General features: G+C 33.5%; 1 pseudogene; it reads left to right on the plus strand.

Moving 5' to 3' along the window:
• The first annotated feature begins 445 nt into the window (after window positions 1-445).
• On the plus strand, window positions 446-5,910 carry LOC138385961 (large ribosomal subunit protein uL11 pseudogene; annotated as a pseudogene).
• The last annotated feature ends 1,077 nt before the right edge of the window (window positions 5,911-6,987 follow it).

Below are 6,987 nucleotides of genomic sequence, written 5' to 3' on the forward strand. Positions count from 1 at the left end.
GAAAATCCTAGGGCCCTTAAGAATTATGCTAAATCTATTCTACTCGTTCTCCATTAATGGAACAACAAAGCCTCGATAACAGCCATCTGTTTACGGCATGGTTTACTAAATATTTTAAGCTTGAGACTTACTGCTCAGAAGAAAAAAATCCTTTCAAAATATTACTGCTCATTGATAATATTCCCAAGAGCTCTGATGAAGATGTACAAGGAAATTAATGTTGTTTTCATGCCTGATAACATAACATCCATTCTGCAGCCCATGGATCAAGGAGTAATTTTGAATTGTATTTTTTCAGAGTAATTTTGAGACTTATTATTTAAGAAATACATTTTGTAGGCTATAGCTGTGATAGTGATTCCTCTAATGGATCTAGGCAAAAAAATTGAAAACCTTCTGGAAAGGATCCACCACTCTAGGTGCCATTAAGAATATTTGTGATTCAATGGGAGGAGGTCAAAATATCAACATTAACAGGAGTTTGGAAGAAGTTGATTACAACCCTCACAGTAACTTTGGGTTCAAAACTTCAGGGGAGGAAGTAACTGCAAATGTAGTAGAAATAGCAAGAGAACTAGAATTAGAAGTAGATCCTGAATGTGTAAATGAATTTCTGCAAACTTATGATAAAACTTTAATGGATGAGGAGTTGTTTCGTATGGATGTGCAAAGAAAGTGGGGTTTTTGTTAGAAATAATTTCAATTTTTTAAATTTCTTAATTGATATATAACAGGTATACATATTTATCAGGTATATGTGATATTTTGATACAAGTATACAATGTGTACTGATCAAATCAGGGTAATTGGGATATCCATCACCTAAAACATATATAATTTCTTTGTGTTGGGAACATGGCAAATCTTTTCTTCCAGCTATTTTGAAATATACAACAAATTATAGTTGCCCTACTGTGCTAGAATTTATTACATCTAACTGTATTTTTGTAGCCATTAACCAACCTCTCTTCTTCTCCCTACCCCTACCCTTCCTAGCCTCTCTTAATCACTATTCTACTCTCTACCTTCATGAGATCAATTTTTTTAGCTCCCACATGTGAATGAAAACTTGCTATATTTGTCTTTCTCTGCCTGGCTTATTGATACATCATAATTATACTTATTTATGGGGTATATGTGGTATTTTGATACATGCATACAATGTGTAATAACCAAATCAGGCTAATTAGGATACCCATCACCTCAGACATTTATTGTTTTTTTGTGTGTGTGTGTTAGAAACATGTTTCTTGAGATGGAACCAACACTGTTGAAGTGACAACAAAGAATTTAGACTGTTATATAAACTTAGTTGATAAAGTTGAGGCAGGAGTTGAGAGGACTGACTCCAATTTTGAAAGATCTACTGTGGTTAAAATCCTATCAAACAACTTCAAGCGATACAGAGAAATCTTTTATGAAAGTAAGAGTCAATCGCTGTGGCAAACTTCATTATTGTCTTATTTTAAGAAGTTGCCACAGCCACCCCAACCTTCAGTAACCACCACCCTGATCAGTCAGCAGCTACTAACATTGAGGCAAGACCAGCAAAAAGATTGTGACTTGATGAAGGCTCAGATTATCATTAGCATATTTTAGTAATAAAGCATTTTTAAATTAAGGTGTATGTACATTGGTTTTTTTAGACATAATGCTATTGCACACAATAGATTGCAGTATAATGTAAACATAATTTTTATATGCATTGGTAAAACAAAAAATTCACATGACTCTATTGCAGTGGTCTGGAACCAAACCTACTATATCTCCAAGGCATACCATTGCTTAATTAGATATTTTGTCTATTTAATTAGCAAAAAGCAGTATTTAATTGTTTAAATATGCATTTATTCGATATTGAGTTTGAGTACTAAAAACAATTATCCATTTAATTTTTTCATTTTTAATTTGTTTCTCTCCGGGACCCATCTTTTTCCTATTGAAGTGATGTACATATTATTATATCTAATGTATGTAGCATATATCAATGTATTTATGTATATATGTAATGGTTTTTATTTATTTTCTTGACAAGTTTATCTTGTTCTGTTCCATTTCCTTCCATACAGGTAAACCATTGATAAGGTATATATTTTGATTTATTTTTTTTTAAACAGGGCCTCATTCTTTTGCCAGGCTTAGAGTGCAGAAGCATCATCATAGCTCACTGTAACCTCAAACTCCTGGGCTTAAGCAATCTTTCTGCCTCAGCTTCCTGAGGAGCAGGGACTACAGGTGCAAGTCCAGCTAATTTTTGTACTATTTTATAGAGACAGAGTCTCACTATGTTGCTAAGGCTGGTCTCAAACTCCTGGCCTCAAGCAATCTGGCTGTCTTGGCCTCCCAAAGTGCTAGGACTGATTTAACCTTAAAATACCTGTTAGTATCATTTTATTCAAAATATATTTGGCTGTCACAAACTATTTGTAATTTAAGTTAATCATTAGAATTACAATCAGGTTCACCACAAGAAAAAAGAAAAGAAATTCCACTGGTTAAAATTGAATTCAACTTATAAATTAATATGTGGAAAATTGACATGACATAATTCAATCTTAAAAGCAAACATGGCGGTTATTTTCATTTAGTCAAGTCTTCTTCATATTGGACCTTCATATTTCTTGTAAAAATTTATTCATAGGAATTAAATAATCTAACTGGCTATGATGGACATATATAACAACTATTTATATTTTATTTTTTACTTTCCTAACAGCACTCTGCTAAACTCTATATTTTAAAAAATAGTATTTCTTTTGATTCTGTTGCATTGTTCTCACCATAAAATTATTTCCTCTGTTAATAATAATAGGTTTGTCTTTGCTGTCCACTAAGTATATATTATTTTTCCTTATTTATTATACTGAATCTTTCTTCCAGGTTGATGTTCAATTTTTATCATATTCTTGATTTTATGAAAATTTGTCTAGAGTATCACTTTTACACATTATGTCACAGTTTGTTTTGAGACATATTATAAATTTGCTATCATTTTTCTTATTTATTTTTTGATATTATAGGTTTGCTAGCCGGAGAAGGGAATCTGAGGTCTTCCTGACTCCTTATATGCTCTGAGAAGGTATTTTTCTGTATGGTCTGCCATAGTCTAGGCTGCTTTTTTTTTTTTTTTTTTTTTAAGGCTTCTTCCCTTCCCAAATGAGTAATTCCAAAATGCTAATTCCTGAGACATTGCTGTGAGGAAACTTCTAGGCTCAATCTTCCCTATTGCCAATTTAGCAACTATATAAACATTTCGGTCCTTTATAGTATTGGGTTGCCTATAAAGGTATTCAGAGAGTGAATATATTAAAAAAAAAAAAGTAATAGACATGAATTGGGAAAGAGAGTGAGGGACAAGGGAAATAGTCCTTTTGGCCTTAGAGAGGTGCTTCCTTTTAGTAAAGGAAATAGCTTCTGATGTAAGGATCCAACGTTGTGACTGAATTGCAATTTCCTACCTTCCTTCCCTATTTTCCTCAATAGTTCATTGTTACTTTGAAGAGTAGAAATTCCTACTCAGGTTTGGAAAACTATTGACCACTGAAACATTGCTTTTTCCTTGTGTTTTCCTGAGCAATTCAGTGGGAAATACTGGAGTGCAGAGCACTCACTACCAGCTTTCTGTTGAAACCAAAAAAATCAGCAAGAACACAATGCTTTGACTAGTTACAAGTATGTGTTTCTTGACATTGGAGGATTCTCTCTTGAAGATGAATTAATGTCATTTTTTTTTGCACATTTCTTTCATCCTCTAGTCCACAATCCCATGTGTTTTCAGTTTCATACCGAATAGGTACAATTCTTCCTTAACAGGGCTTCTCCAAGATTATCATCAGTGCTATTGTAGTTTAAGTCTGTGAGATTGGACTTTCTTACCGTCATTTTTCAGAGTGCTGCTGACTGTGCTGTCTAAGAAATGGTAACTCACAAATTACTTCTATGTCTGAAGATGGAAAAAAATGTTAAGTCAATTTCTTGAATTAATTAAGAGATAACATTGATATAAGAATAGGCTAGTGCCACAAATAATTATCACTTGAAATTACATAGTCACAAAGGCCAATTAAGGAACCAAATATAGCTAATGAGAAAATTTAATTGATAATGCTTCAAGCCGCTAGCCTGGTCCTGCATTTTTTCTATAGTTAAATAACAACAATAACAGCAGCAGCAGCAACAACAACAACAAAACAAAGTTGGTTGATTTTACATTAGCAGGCTCCTCTGGATCTCAGTTGATATTTATGTTGCTTTTAGCTACATGAATTCTCTTCTTTTCCCACCACATCTGCATGTATTTAGTTTGTTAATTATTTTCCCAACTGAGTATAGTTTCTTCCACTTTTTAAGAATTCTAAATTTCAAAATAGAAGAAAAATTTCTATACTTTAAACCCCCTAGTTAAAAAAAAATAAATTCAAATTTACCATGAAGTTTTTGTCTCTGACATTTTCTTTTTGGTAGTATAATAGACTATATACTCTATATACTCTGATGGATCTTCCTGCAGAAAACATCTAAAAATTCTGATTAAAATATAAAAGTTACCTTTTGAAAATTAATTACAAAGCAGGTAACATAGTAAGGAAACTTTATAGCTGAAAACAAAATGAGACCAGGAACCAAAAGAGATAAGAGCATTACGGAAGCTAGTTTTCATATTCAGGGCAGTTTCCAATGCCCTGCAACTTTGAGTTTAGTTTTCAAAGCTCCATGGAACATGGATGAGAGAAAACCTAGAGTTAATCCAATATGGGGTAGATAATAGGAAACATAAGCATAAAATATCACTGAGGGAGCTAGAAATAATTTTACTATTTCCACATCTGGAGACAGAAAATGGAGAATAAACAAGAAAAACAAGGAGTAGAAGGAACAAGAGGAATAGGAGGAGCAGGAGGAGGAGGAGGAGGAGGAGAGGAAATGCACACCTCAAAGAATCTATGTTCAGAATTCACACTCATAATCTAGTCCTTTTAAGGGTTTGCAGCCTGCATTTACATTTGTTACTTACACTGAAATAATTTCAAATAAAAATTTTATTTTAAAGAAGTACTGGACCGATAGTGTGCCTTGGCATGTGACAGAAGAAAACACAAATCCCCTTTGGGGGAATTCACACTCAACTCTTACCCGGAAAAATCAGTTCATAGGGCCCAAATTGCAAATGCAGAAGGAAACAAGGCACCATGAGTGCCAACAGGCAAAACAACTGAAAACCGTATCAGGTCAACAAAGACTTCAGGTATTGGAGATATCAGACTCAGGATATTTAAAAATAATATTTCAGCTTTCGGTTTTTGGCTCGGAGGAGGCCAAGGTGCAACTTTCTTCGGTCGTCCCGAATCCGGGTTCATCCCATACCAGCCGCCTCCACCGTGCGGCCTAAGTTCGACCCCAAGGAGATCAAAGGCGTGTACCTGAGGTGCACCGGTGGGAAGTCGGTGCCACATCTGCCCTGGCCCCCAAGATCGGCTCCCTGGGTCGATCTCCAAAAAAGGTTGGTGATGACATTGCCAAGGCAAGCGGTGACTGGAAGGGTCTGAGGATTACAGCGAAACTAACTATTCAGAACAGACAGGCCCAGATTGAAGTGGTACCTTCTGCCTCTGCCCTGACCATCAAAGCCCTCAAGGAACCACTAAGAGAAAAGAAACAGAAAAACATTAAACACAACGGAAATATCACTTTTGATGAGATAGTCAACATTGCCAGACAGATGCGGCACCGATCTTTAGCCAGAGAACTCTCTGGAACCATTAAAGAGATCCTGGGGACTGCCCAGTCTGTGGGCTGCAATGTTGATGGCCGCCACCCACATGACACCATAGATGACATCAACAGTGGTGCAGTGGAATGCCCAGATAGTTAAAAAGTACGAAGGAAAATATTTCAATAAAGGATCATTTAACACCCCCCCAAAAAATAATAATTTCATTGTATAAAAAATTAGAAATGGAAAGCAAGAGTAGGATAATGGAGAAAGAGGCCATAAAAATGTTCATCCAGATTTGAAAGATATTATATACTTCAGGATATGATAAATGTTATAAACAAAATTATAAACACACCATAACATTGAACATATCATAAAGAATCTATACAAGATTAGCAATAACCTAGAAGATAGATCTGAAAAATATCAAGAATATAGCATAAAAGGAAAAAATATATAAAATATGAAAGACATGCTACCTAAAATAATAAGAGGTGTCAGGTAACTTTTAAAAATCATAACATAACATAATATCTTTAAAATTCAGATGGAAAAATAACTGTGAAACCAGAATGCCACACAGAGCAAAAATACCCATCAAAATTATTTTTCAAACAAAAATTGAGAGTTTTTCCTCATGGGAGGGATTTCTAAAGAATTTAATTTTATTAGAAGGAAATGAAACATAAACTGGAGTTCTAAGATGCAAAATTGAGTAAGATTGTGAAATTTTACATAAATCTAAACAAATACTATTGATAATAAAATTCTGACTGTTTTTTTAAAAAATAATTAAATCATCAAGAAAAATAGCAATCAATTGGGTGAAAGTGTTTTCATTTAAAGTGTCTTAAATATTTTTATTAATATGTTATTTTTAGGGAGGGAAAATATATTCATTAAGCTTCGATTTACATTAAGGAACTGTGCTACAATTTCTAAGGTAATAAAGAAGAAAACAAATAATGTATACACCTTTCTGACATGTAAGGACAGATACCAATATGAGAAATAATACAACAAAAGCTAAAAAAAGAAAGGAAAAGTAAAAAAATTGTGCAATTAAATTCAAATTCATCAGTTATTGCAATGTCTAAATAAAGTAAATTCTTTAATTACAAAAGAAAGTAGGCAGACAAGACTTTAAAAATCCAGGTACATGCTCTTTATAAAAACCATCTACAAAATATAAAATGCTTTAATTTACCAGGAAGATAAAGCAATTTGAAATTTTTATGTACCTTATATAGTACTTATATAGTATAGACTCA

The sequence above is a fragment of the Eulemur rufifrons genome, chromosome 7 (genome assembly GCF_041146395.1).
Source record: "Eulemur rufifrons isolate Redbay chromosome 7, OSU_ERuf_1, whole genome shotgun sequence".
Lineage (NCBI taxonomy): Eukaryota > Metazoa > Chordata > Mammalia > Primates > Lemuridae > Eulemur > Eulemur rufifrons.